Here is a 13,668-nt window from a genome sequence, read left to right on the forward strand (position 1 = left end):
AGGTGCATTGGTAGGGCCACGTGGCTGTGGCTGCGCTGCTGCCCTGATGACTACTTGGGAGGAAGCCTGGCCGAGTGGACAGGGCCGCTGTAGATGTAGGTTCTTTTTCTGGCTCTGCTACTGACTTTGGACAAGTCCCTTCCCCTCTGATTTTTTTTCACCTCAGTCTAGTTAGATGGTAAACTCTTCAGGGCGCAGGCTATATCTGGCCTCTGTCCTGGGTGGAACCTGGGAGTGCTGCTGTTTTGCAAACAATGACAGAGGGCATTCCTCTCTAGGGCCATTAGCCCTTCACCAGCACTAAACCATTTTCTTTCATCGGTTTTCCCAGCTGTGAAATGGGGATAATGATACTAATCTCCTTGGTAAAGTGCTTTGAGATCTACCGAAGAAAAGCATGAGACAAGAGCTACGGATTAGAATTATTTTTTAAAAATACCAGATATGTAATACATAGTCGGAAGGCATGTACACAGTCTCCAGCAGACTTTGTTTCATACGCCAAGCCTCATTAGCAAACATACGCAGCATGGCTGGGTACCCCCATACACCTAACAACCTCTTCCTGTCCCAGCATGCACTGAACCTGCTGCAAAACCCAGGATGGGTCCTTCAGGGCTAGCTTTTTTGGTTGTCACAGATGACTAAATAAACCTGAGGCTCAGCAGGAGGAATTTCAGGGACATCAATGACCATTCTATCCCTGGTCCATGGGGCTTGTCCTGGAGGTCCAATCCTGTTCCTGCTGAAGCCCCTCTAATTTCAATGAGAGGCGGGACCAGGCCATTAGTGTATTAATTGGGAAAGTCATACTGAGAGGGGAGGATATGCCTCATGCGAGGTGAGCTGAGGATCTTCACTGGAGAAGCTCAGCACCTCATTGGACAGAGTCCTTGTCTGTGTGTAAGCAGGGTCTGAATGAGCTCTCCCCTGACAGCTAGCTGGGGAGGGAAAAGGCTTCAGGACCCACTCTGCCTGGGTACCCAGCAGACAGAGATGTGTTGCCAAAGTGATCAGTTTTGGCTGGTTTTGGGTTTCAATTCACTTTAGTTGCAAGGATAATGAAATGTCGTTCTCATTGTATGAGCAAAAGGCAGGAGAGCTGTGCTTAGCCTGTCCTGACTGAGGAGTCACCTCAATGAACTGAACTCCGTAAGCAGGGGGCTCAGATGCCAGACCTCTGTGGAAGTAAGAGGGGGTGGAGACAGGTGTCCCTGCTGGGAGGTGTGGCTCTGCCTCTCCCCATTGTTCAAAGATAGAGCTAACTAAGGCTCCACTAGGAATCTTTTGTTTTGTTAAGTGATCACTGGAGCTGCCTGGCAGAAGCGTAGCCTTCCTCTGAGATTGACAGCGAGGCCGGGCCAGACACCCTATGGTGGGTGGAACCAGGAAAGCCACTCCCGCCAGGCCCAAAGTAGGGAGGAGGGACAGACATGGGAAGTACAAAAGATGGGCCCTGCAGCTCAGTTGTGGGGGAGCCGCCGAGGAGGACAGACAGATCCTACCAGCTTCGAGAGCCAACGGAACTGCTGCTGCCTGAGGACTGGCCTAGGCTGCCGACTAGCCAGGAGCCAACTGGGAGCTGCTGGGATTGCCGCTTGCAGTGCACCTGGAGAGACGGGGGACAGCCCAAGCTGCAGGTGCAGTACTAAGGGAGTGTAGGAAGTAGTCCGGGGTAGCCGACTACAGTCCAGCTCTGCTGATGCCCGAGCACTGGTCGGTGCATTTCAGCTGGGGCCCCACCAATCACCACTGTTAGGGCCCTGGGCTGGGACCCAGTGGAGTAGGCTGTGGCTGGGTCCCCCTATCCTGGGTGGCAGACTCCCCCCACTAGGCCAGGAGGCCTGTATTCGGTGCTCACCTCTGCCTGGGCCCCTTTGATTGTTTGGTGCCCCACCCTACGTAAACTCTTGGCCCTGGTCTACACTTATCTGGCGATTCGGCGGCAGTCGAGGGGAGTTACACAAACTACGCAGAGTAGCTTGCGTAACTCCCGTCGACTGCTGTGCTTCCCTTCTGTGCACTGCCTACACTGCGCTGTGACGCAGCGCTACGCTACTGGAGGGGGTGGTTTACCAGCGCCGACATCCTGATCGATTGAGCGGGTCTACACTGGCCGTTCAGTCGATCCAGAAAGATCGATCTGGCGGCAGCAAATTTGCCACCGTCGGTATAGACATGCCTTGGGCTTACAGACTCGTTTTGGCTTTGGCAGGAGAGAGGACAAAGGAGGGGCAGAGGGTGGGGAGAGAGGGAACAAAGAAACTCATCCAAACAGCCGTTCCAGGAGACTTGCACTGGTTGGCATGTGCCGTGGAGGTGCCCATGTGGGCTTTTCCCTGTGGAGACGTGGAGATTTAGTGAGCCCCAAACACCATGCTCCAGATCCATCTCTGCAGTGAAGGCCCTTTCTGCCAGCCTTTGGGCTCATTCCCCTTTTGCCTCGCACTTTCTGGGACAGGCTCAGAGGAGTTGCATAAGTTAGACTCCTCATAGTCACAAAGGGTATGTCTACACTGTAATCACAGGGTAGCTTTAATCCCGCTAGTTTGGATCACAGAATACTCCTGGCTTGTCCCGTGAGTAACTGGGATCAGGGAAGGCTTATGCAGCCATACTGCTGCGGTTTCACTGCTCTGGGACCCAAGCTAGCTAGATGAAAGCTGCAATCATACCCGATGACTGCCGTACAGATACGCCTCTAGATCTTCTGACAGCATCGTATATGCATCGCAGGCCCACATTGGGGATTCAAGCATGGCCTTTTGGGCATAGATCCCTGTCCTGATCCCTTCACCCAGCCCTGAAAACAGCATTACAGAGTTTTAAGGAGAGACTGGAAGACAGTGCACTGCCCCATAGAACCATCCTGCAGTGACACCATGGCAATGGGCATGTGTGAAATACAGAGAGTCAGAGAGTGCCAAACAGAGGTACAGTCCTGCTTTCTGTCCTGTGCTGTCCATGGTAATGCTGCCCTGTAGACATGTTGCCTGGAAAGCTTCTGTCTGGAGAGGTGAACACCCTGGCCTGCTGCCAGCTGGACTCCCAGCCCAGCTGTGATTGTTCCACACTAGAAATTCATCCCCTGTTCGATGATCAGCTTGGCAGCCCTGTTGATGGAGATGGATTTTGTCAACAAAATGGATGGTGATGGAGTTGTCTCTAATCTATTTTTTTTTAAAGCCACTGAAGGCAAGAAGATAAATTTTGTTCTGATTTTGTCTCACTGAATCTCTCTCTCTTCCCTCCCCACTGCCTTGTATCTCTATCGCTTTTAGACCTGGAGGAGTGGTTGGTGAGCATTAGAATCAAAGAAGATAAGGGCTGGAAGGGACCTCAGGAGGTATCTAGTCCCACCCATTGCTCATAGCAAGACTAACCTCAGCTAAATCATCCCAGCCAGGGCTTTGTCAAGCCGCAGCTTAAAAACCTCTAGAGCTGGAGATTCCACCACCTCCCTAGGTAATCCATTCTAGTACCTCACCACCCTCCTAGGGAAAAAGTTTTTCCTAATATCCAACCTAGACCTCCCCCACTGCAACTTGAGACCATTGTTCCTTGTTCTGTCATCTGCCACCACTGAGAACAGCCTAGCTCCATCCTCCCTGGAACCTCCCTTTAGGTAGTTAAAGACTGCTATCAAATCCCTCCTCATTCTTCCCTTCTGCAGACTAAACAAGCCTAGTTTCCTCAGCCTCTCCTCATAAGTCATGTGATTCAGCCCCCTAATTATTTTTCTTGCCCTCCACTAGACTCTCTCCAACTTGTCCACATCTTTTCTGTAGTGGGGTGCCCAAAACATGACACAATGCTCCAAATGCGGCCTCACCAGTGCCGAATAGAGGGGAATGATCACTTCCCTCGATCTGCTGGCAAAGCTCCTACTAACGCAGCCCAATATGCCCTTAGCCTTCTTGGCAATAAGGGCACACTGTTAATATCATAGAAAGATCGCCACAGTAACATTGTGAAGAATCACCAGGTGGTGCTATTGCAAATGGAAATTTAGTTCCATTTATCTGAATGCATGGGAGTTAGATCTTAGAGAAATGCTTATTGTCAGGTGCCGTGCAGTTTGAGTAGTATATGGTCATTAACTTGGCTTTACACTCTGATTTGCTTTATTAGGTGTAGCTGTTGCCTACATGCCTATAATTGCAAAAAGCAAAAAAAAAAAAAAAAAGAAAAAAAGAAAAGGAAGAGAGAACCAAAATACCTTCTGTATTCTGGACCTCTGGGAACAATAGACATACAGGCTCAAGCAATCCAAGCCAGGCTTTGCAGCAGATCCAGATCATATTGCTGGGAGGAGATGGATGGAGAAACTTAGTCAGCTCCAGACAGGCCACTGTCTAAATTGGATGAATTTCTACTTTATCTTAATGCGTTCTTCATGTTAATCTTAATGTTAAATTCCTGATGATCTGGGTCACGGCAATGAATGCCTTGTTCTTCTGATCCCCAGAGAATTCTGTCTTGAGTGCATGGGGAATAGCGCATGGTAGGCTGGGAAGGGATTATGCTGAGGGTTTGTAACTGCATGGCTAAGAATCCATATGAGGCCTCACAAGACCCCTCAGCCCCACTTAGAACATGACATCCCTGTCACTTCCAGTGACAGCCTAAATAGCTTGGAGCCATAATGGCATATGTGTTGGAACCTCAGTGAGCCAATCAGATTGCTTCATCAGTCCTGCCTGTTTGTTAGACTTGATTTTGATTGGCTGCTGCGACCGACCCATAACACACCAGCCCTGGTGTGATCTGGTGCAGCAGCAGAAGGAAGCAAGAGCCTTGTGCTCTTTTAGTTCTCAAGAAAATGGGTTAGAGCAGCAGCAAAGAAGTAGGTACTGGGACTTGCCTGAGGGATTACTGGCCAGCCAAGTGTAATGTCCCTCAGCTATGCGCCGGGCCACCAGCTCTCCCAGACACTCATTACTGCTTATAGTAGTAAAGTTTCTAGGAGATCAGACGAAGGGGGACTCTACCTGCATCTGATTTTTATTCTGAGTGCTGATGAAAGTTGCTGGGTGGACAGCTCTGGGGAGCACATGCACAGACCAGGTACGCTCCCTCCATGCACTGTCCCACCAGTCCAATTTAGCACCCTCCTGAAGTGGAGAGGATAACTTGGCATCCACAGCCGTCGGCCACTGGCCTCCCATAGGGCTGGTTATTTATGTATTTTTGGTGGCTAAGGGCAATGGAAAGAGCTGCAGCTCCTACTCTGGGCACCTTCACTGTTATTTGGAAAACAACACAATCAAATATGAACCAGGTGCAAACTCCAGCAAGAAAACACCCCAGCACAACTCAGGGAGTAAGATGTTCCCTGCCCAAATTCCCTATCCCTCAGAACCACTGCCACCAGGTTCCACCCTCTTCTGCAGTCCTGCAGCTTCCCTGAAGGTCTGCAAGCCCAATGATCTAGCCAGCTTTCTTATCCATCTTATAGTCCATTCATCCAACTCATACTTCAACTTGCTGGCAAGAATACTGTGGGAGACCATATCAAAAGCTTTGCTAAAGTCAGGTCATATCACGTGCACCGCTTTCCCCACATCCACAGAGTCAGTCATCTCATCATAGAAAGCAATCAGGTTTGTCAGGTATGACTTGCCCTTGGTGAATCCATGCTGACTGTTCCTGATCACCTTCCTCTCCTCCAAGTGCTTCAAAATGGATTCCTTGAGGACCTGCTCCATGATTTTTCTGGGCACTGAGGCTGACTGGTCTGTAATTTCCCGGATCCTCCTCCTTCCCTTTGTTTTATTAGGTGGCCCAAGGCTGTCCCTTGGTTGATATAAAAGCCAGGCCCTGACTGTACCATTACTGACACTCATTGGATAACTGTATTCCACATACTCTTACAAGATTTGTGTAACTGATTTTATAGGTAGTTATATCTTGGAGAAATGCTTATTGTTAGCTGTGGAGTAATTCTTATTGTAGAAACTGAGTATATGATTTAGTTGGAGTTGGTCCTGCTTTGAGCAGGGGGTTGGACTAGATGACCTCCTGAGGTCCCTTCCAACCTCTTCTATGATTCTATGTATAACTAAGAGCCTGTTCTTTCTGCGTTAGTCTCTCTCTGTCTAGAGTTGTTTCTTAGGGTCAATGCTGCTGCCTACAGGTTATACCCAGGACAAGGGCAACTTTTCCGTACACCTTATTATATCAGGTGAATTTCAATCCTGATGTAAGCCAATGTAGCTTCAGTGGAGTTATACCCCTCTTCCATCAGTGTTTTGTCAGACCAGTTGTTTATCTATGAGAGGTTTCCTTTAAGTGAACATCATTCTTATACAATGGTTTGTTTTTAACTCCTTGAAAGCAGGGCTTCTCATAATCTGAGAAAATGAGAGCATTGCTCTGGGCTGTATACAGTAACCACAGGCTTCCCCCACCTCATTCCTCCATCCTACCTCAGTCCTGATCTGCAGCATCCCTTGCTCTGCCAGTTGTTTTTATCTTAGCTAGCAGAGGTACAGATGCTTCACTTTGTATTGTACCAAATCCAGAGCCACCTAGGACCTCACAATTGCCACTCCAGTACACATCTGGATAATTACAAACAGAGCATCAGCAACAGAGATAGTACTCAGACCCTCCTGCCTTTAAACAAAACAAAGTCCCACACCCCTCCGATTAGACCTACTCTTAGTTGAGTGCAGTAAAGGCCCTATGACACATAGTCAAGCAATTCTCATAGCAACCAGAGAAGAGAGGGGCACATACACACATTATAGCCAGGAATCACACGTCTTTTACAACATGAGATGGTCGAGTTCAGGATCCTGACAAAAGGAAGAAAGGAGAACAGCAGGATACGGACCCTGGACTTCAAAAAAGCAGACTTTGACTCCCTGAGGGAGCTGATGGGCAGGATCCCTTGGGAGGCTAATATGTGGGGAAAGGAATCCAAGAGAGCTGGCTGTATTTTAAAGAAACCTTATTGAGGGCAAGGAATAAACCATCCCGATGTGCAAAAAGAATAGCAAATATGATAGGCGTCCAGCTTGGCTTAACAAAGAAGTCTTTGGTGAACTTAAACACAAAAAAGAAGCTTACAAGAAGTGGAAGTTTGATCAGATGACTAGGGAGGATTATAAAAATACTGCTCGAACATGCAGGAATGAAATCAGGAAGGCCAAAGCACAACTGGAGTTGCAGCTAGCAAGGGACGTGAAGGGGAACAAGAAGGGTTTCTACAGGGATGTTACCAACAAGAGGAAGATTAGGGAAAATGTGGGCCCCTTAGAGAATGGGGGAGGCAACCTAGTGACAGAGGATGTGGAGAAAGCAGAGGTACTCAATGCCTTTTTTGCTTCTGTCTTCACAGACAAGATCAGCTCCCAGACAGCTGCACTGGGTGGCACAGAATGGGAAGGAGGTGAACATCCCACAGTGCTAAAGTAACAGGTCCAAGACTATTTAGAAGGATTAGACATACACAAGTCCATGGGGCCGGATGCAATGCACCCGAGGGTGCTGAACCATTGGCTATTATCTTTGAAAGCTGAGGTGATTGGGGGAGAACCATTGAGGACTGGAAAAAAGCTATTATCTTTGAAAGCTTGTGGCAATTGGGGGAGGTCCCTGATGACTGGATCAAAAAGCAAATATAGTGCCCATCTTCATGAGAGGTGACTGGCTCTGTGGAGGAAAGAGGAACCTTGACTTTAGGGATATGGTCTCTCACAGACTGGTGGATGAATGGACTATAAAATGGATAGAGAACTCTAGACCTCAGTTCCTGGAAAAATCATGGAGCAGGTCCAACATCTTCATCAATGATCTGGAGGATGGGGTAGATTGCACCCTCAGCAAGTTTGCAGATGACACTAAACTGGGGGGAGTGGTAGATACCCTGGAAGGTAGGGATAGGATACAGAAGAACCTAAACAAACTGGAGGATTGGGCCAAAAGAAATCTGATAAGGTTCAACAAGGACAAGTGCATAGTCCTGCACCTAGGACGGAAGGATCCCATGCACAGCTACAGACTAGGGACCGACGAGCTAGGCAGCAGTTCTGCAGAAAAGGACCTGGGGGTAACAGTGGAGAAGAAGCTGGATATGAGTCAGCAGTGTGCCCTGGTTGGAAGGCCAAGAAGGCTGATAGCATATTGGGCTGCATTAGTAGGAGCATTGCCAGCAGGTCCTGGGAAGTGATCATTCCCCTCTATTCAGCATTTGGTGAGGCCGCATTTGGAGTATTGTGTCCAGTTTTGGGCCCCCCACTACAACAAGGATGTGGAGAAGTTAGAGAGAGTCCAGCGGAGGGCAACAAAAATGATTAAGGGGCTGGAGCACAAGACTTATGAGGAGAGGCTGAAGGAACTAAGCTTGTTCAGTCTACAGAAGAGAAGAATGAGGGGGATTTGATAGCAGCCTTTAACTACCTGAAAGGGGGTTCCAGGGAGGATGGGGCTAGGCTGTTCTCAGTGGTGGCAGATGACAGAACAAGGAGCAACAGTCTCAAGTTGCAGTGGGGGAGGTCTAGGTTGGACATTAGGAAAACGTTTTTCCCTAGGAGGGTGGTGAAGCACTGGAATGGGTTACCTAGGGAGGTGGTGGAATCTCCATCTTTAGGGATTTTTAAGCTGCGGCTTGACAAAACCCTGACTGGGATTATTTAGCTGAGGTTAGTCCTGCTCTGAGCAGAGGATTGGACTAGATACCTCCTGAGGTCACTTCCAACTGTATGATTCTATGAACTAGAGGTGAATGGGAAACAGTTTTCCATCCTGTGAACATTTTTGAGAGTTCAATTCCCCCCCTTCTCTCCCCCCCCCCCCTCCGATCTTGAATTGGGACAAAAAGTTGAAATATGGAAAATATTTGCAAACCAAAAAAAACATTTTTTTTTCCGTTTTGGGTCAAGCACAATGTTTGGTTTTAATAATTTTGAAATGTTTTGTTTTGACTCTTTTTTTTTAAAACCCTTTTTCAATCCAGTTAGCTTAAATTGGATAACAAAAAAGCCATTCTGAATTGCACAGCTGGAATTTTTCATTTTGAAAATGTCTAAACAAATCATTTTGACAATTTCAAAGCTTTTTATTAACATTGCTGTGAGTTGGAAAATTCATTGAACTCCACCCTGTGTCGTGAACATTTTAGGTTTCAACTATTTGGCTTTTTTTTGATGAAAAAAACAATTAGTCCAGAAATTCCTGACCTTCTCTAACATAACCTAATTTGGATTTGAACATGGGTCAACAAAGAAATGTGCGTCAACCCATTGGCTCACTAGACCCAGACAGAGTTTTGTTTAGCAGTACTCGTGGTATGTTTTCCAGCACGTCTCAGACACACGCCTGGGCTCAAAAGAGGTTCCCAAGGATATTTTAGCTCCACAAAGATTATGTGGAAGCAAAAGACGCTGTTGTGCTGTGTTACCAGTGGGTAGAAAAGAAAACACAAAGCCCTCATTTATTTTAAACTTTGCACATTTTTATTGGAAGTGTGACACAAAGACAGTGTGAGAAATAGGTTATTCCCCACCAGACCCACACCTCTCCCCCGGATTAGCCATGGAGATTTATTGAAAGGCAGCAACTGTGCAGGAGCTGTGGATTTCCATAAAACTTGCCTTATTGACATGTATCCCCTTATCTACCTTTTGTCTTTTCAGATTCGATTTTCCAGCAGGCTTTATGGCTGGATTTTGTTTTCATTATGAGGAATGATTGGCTGACTGTCAGAGAGAATGAAGTCTCTGGGGTGACCAAGTCGGCTGGGCTGCTCTTGAAAATATTGCCAGCGATGTAACGAGTCTGTGGAAAAGCTCAGGTAGATGTCGGGGGTGGGGGAGCACGCTCTGAAGCAGCTGCTATTCCTGATGGATTGGTTCTGCAGTGGGCAGGAGGCCAGCCTGGTCTGGACCACTGCAGGATTGAAGGCCTCTGAGGAACACAGGAATTGCTAGACTGGTTCAGCCCCATGGTCTTTCTAGTTCAGTCTCCAGCCTCTGACAGTGGGCAGCTGTGGATGCTTCAGAGGGCACTGCACATAACCTGCTAGTAGGCAGGTGTGGGATAATCTGCACCCAGAAAGCCAAGAGTGGCAGGTTGGCCCTGAAGCATGAGCCTTCACACTGGCATGGCTAGATTTCCCAGCCCGGCACCAGCTGGCTCCAGCACGTATTAAACCCAGGCCAGGCACCTGACGCTGCAGCTAACCTCCCCGTTTGGGGCTGCTTTGGATGATAATGGAAAGCTCTGATGCATTCAGCGCCTGCTGTTCTGGAGACCCGTCCCTTGAGGCCTGGCAGGCTGATGATCCCTGCCCTTCAGAGATCATTGCAGCACGGGTGGCTAGAAGAGCTACCAGGTCTGTAGGTGTAGCTCTCCCATACCCCTTCCCCGGGGTTATTGCCTTCGCTAGGGTACTTGGCTCACCGGGAAAGCTAGATAAACTCAGGCTAGAACTAAGGAGCAAAGATTGACCAGTGAGGGGAGCTGACCATTGGAGTTACTGCCCTGCCACTCTCAGATAAGGAGGCAGTGCGGAGGGGATTGTGTCTCTGAGGGTTTTCTGCAAGAGATGTTGCATCCTAGGCTTCTCCTGGGGTGCTGCCGTGTGTGCACCCCCCTTCACTCAGGGAAGTGCCTCCAGGCATGATCTAGCCCCTCTCATGTGTATCTGAAACAAGATCACTTTCTCTGAAGTTGTTCCCCAATGTGACATTCACGCTCTGGCTCCTGGTGGCGGTGAGCCGGGCTTGCCCTCCAGGCTGTTAGTCACAGATTGCCCAGGTAGTTAATTCAGGAGGACGCTTGGCTGGTGTCCACCAAGGGATTCGATGTGGCATGGTGTTGTCTTGAAGAAGAAGCAAGATTTCATAGTCAGTGCTGCTAGGCAAAGGTGATAGCTTACCCCTTCCAGGCATCTCTCTCTCTGTAACAGGGTGACTCGTCCCCAAAGCGCTGGAGGGCTGATCATTAAAGAGGCACGCCTGGATTGCATCAAGGGATTCCTCATAAAAAGCAGCAGGAAGCTACAGGCTGGATTGAGAGGAGACGCCAAGGTAGATGAACTCCCACCAGAAGGGGCTGGAATTGGCAGCTTCGGGTGGCGCCGCCTGGGTAGAAGAACCAGGGCTGAGTATGATATTATATTTGTGTTATAGTTAGGAACTTGACTTTGGGGGACACAGTGGATTGTCTGCTCTGCAGTTAGTAAACCAGCCCCGGCTGGAGGTACTGTTAGCCACAAGAGAAAGTGTGTGGGGTTCTTCAGGGGCCCGCAGGAAGGGGCTAACCCAAGTGCCCACCCTGCTACACTGATTATTGATCTGTCAGGCATGTGGAGTCCCTTGCAGAGATCAAGCGTCTCTTGCTCCCTGGTCACAGGTCTCTTCTCCTGCCAGCTCCCTGCTGCTGTGCTGAATTAGTGGGGTGTCGAACTAGCTGGACCCTGCTCTCTTTAGCGACGTGTGAGGCAGAGCCCTGCAAGTGGTGCCAGAGGCAAGTGTTAGCACATGGCAAACACCCCCGGTTACTTTGGGGCAACACCCAGGAATGGGCCCTGTGCAGGGTCCAGCAAACATCCTGCCTGTTCTCCCGATCGGGGGCAAGGAGAGGGATGGATGGGTAGAGCAGCCCCAAACAGCAGGGGTGGCTGGTGGGGTGCCCCAGCCCCAAGCCTGCTGCTTCAGCTGGGCATCCTGGAAGGCCGGGTGCAGCGGGAAAGGCCTCCGAGCCCCTGCCAGGAGGGGTGAGTGTGTATTATCCTGTCTGGCTCGCTCCACTACATGAGCCGCGCTCTTCTTGGCTCCCGTGCAGGGCTGTGCTGCAGCACAAGAGACAAGCATCAAAGCAGATCTGCTTCCGGATCATCCTAGTTAGTGCTTCCCACGCACAGCACCCAGCCGAGCTCGGCACATGCCGGCTGCCGCAGGCGAGGCAGCTGGGTCATGCACACGCCCTGTCTCCTAACAGCGCACACGCCACACTCAGACCAGAGCTCACACACACAGGCTGTCCCAGGCACACACTGTGCATGCGCACATGCACACAGACTGCCAGCTACGCACAGGCCATGTGCCTATGCGCATACAGGCTCTCCCGGGCACACACTCATCATGTGCACACACGCACACAGACCGCGAGCTGTGCACAGGCCATTCGTACACGCACAGAGAGGCTCTCCCAGGTGTAAGGGGACAATTCGCCCCTTGCTGAAACTTAGTGGAGCTTTTTGGTGGCCATCTCTCAGCACCAGGGGAAGGGTGGATGAGGGAGCAGGCCCCTGAGACGGACAGCCCGCAGGGCCAGTGGGGAGAAGACAATGCCCCAGGTCAGCCTGATTGACAGGGCAGGCAGACCAATGAGGGAGCCAGGAGGCCGGGGAGGTCCCATCCTCCCTGTGAGCTGCAGCTGCCTGGGCAGAGCAGGGCCCAGCTAAGGACAGGGCAGCTGGCGGCTGGAGGCCAGAGAAGAGTCCCAGAGAGCTGAGCCGAGCCGAGCCAAGCCGAGCAGAGCAGGTGCTGGGGCCGTCCGGAGCCGGGTGCGGTGAGTGAGCGGCTGGGCAGCGACGTGAGGAGGGTCTGGGCAGGGCCGGCGCAGGGAGACGCCCCCAGCCCAGAGGCTGCGCAGGCTGGACTGGGAGGGGGGTCGTGACCCCAACTGGGGGCGACGCTGGGGAGACGGGCCCTGCCCCTAGCGCCTGGGGGCGTGTGGCCACTGCCAGAGCAAGTGTCTGACTCTCTGTGTCCCTGCAACGTAGCCAGGCCTGGGCAGTGGGCCTGCGACGTGTGACACTGACTGTGAACATCCCTGACACCCCAGAGACGCTGTGTGTGGGGTGCCCGGACCAGGGGCAGCGCTGGGTGTTTGCCGTTAGCTTTTCTCCGCTTTTCTTATGTTTTATTTGGTATTTGATTGCGGTTTGTGTAACACGTTGTGTTGCTTTGCACTGTGTGCAATGATCAGTGGGGCAGGGAGGCGCCCAGGGCAGAGTTAGTACCGGAGTGGGGACACCCTAGCCCCTGCCTTAAGGGACCGCGGCAAGGTTGGGGGTCAAGCCCCAGGAATCCTGGGCCCAGCCTTGTCGGGGTTACAGGGACCCCACCAGACAGGAGGGTGGGAGGGAAGCCCTCGAGGTCAGGCCGGCCTCTGGGGAAAGGGAGGGGGAGCAAGGACTCAGATCCTTTTGCTAGCCAGCTCCACCGGAGTAGTGTATGAGCCAGGAAAGTTCCCCACAATAGTGGGCCTGTTCCCCCGCTCACACAGGCACACCTCTATCACACAGACATGCACACAAACTGCCAGCTGCACACAGGCTATGCGTGCGCACACACAAACACAGAGGCTATCCCAGCCACATATTCCTTGCACACGCTGCCTTCTCCTCACTCAGCCTCCCATCCAGTCCCATAGAAACACACCCACGCAAGTCACATGCTTAATCTTCACCTCCCCTTCTTAGGAGATGAAATCCCATCTTCCTTAGCCCCTGCCTGCTCTCCTCATATCCAATGTGCAATTTGCCAGTTCAGTGTGAAACTAGCTAAGGCTATGGAGACGGACACAACTTCCCAATTTTGCTCTGAATCCTCAGACTAACCCATCCCCCTTCCCTTTCTGAACTGCCTGAGGGCACCTGGGACTGATACAGCAGCAACTGACTGAGGGCAGGCATTCCCTGATGCGCGTAGT

At 50.7% G+C, this 13,668-nt stretch overlaps 1 long non-coding RNA gene across 1 annotated transcript in view; it reads left to right on the forward strand.

The window, feature by feature from the left end:
* The first annotated feature begins 12,458 nt into the window (after positions 1-12,458).
* The window catches only part of LOC137149670 (uncharacterized), a 33,115-nt gene continuing 31,905 nt past the window's right edge, over positions 12,459-13,668 (forward strand). Inside the window, exon 1 of the long non-coding RNA XR_010918820.1 lies at positions 12,459-12,522. This is a non-coding gene — a long non-coding RNA (uncharacterized lncRNA). The remainder of the gene's footprint in view (positions 12,523-13,668) is intronic.

The sequence above is a fragment of the Emydura macquarii genome, unplaced genomic scaffold (assembly GCF_026122565.2).
Source record: "Emydura macquarii macquarii isolate MOO-44397 ecotype Brisbane River unplaced genomic scaffold, CSIRO-AGI_Emac_v2 contig_799, whole genome shotgun sequence".
Taxonomy (NCBI): Eukaryota; Metazoa; Chordata; order Testudines; family Chelidae; genus Emydura; species Emydura macquarii.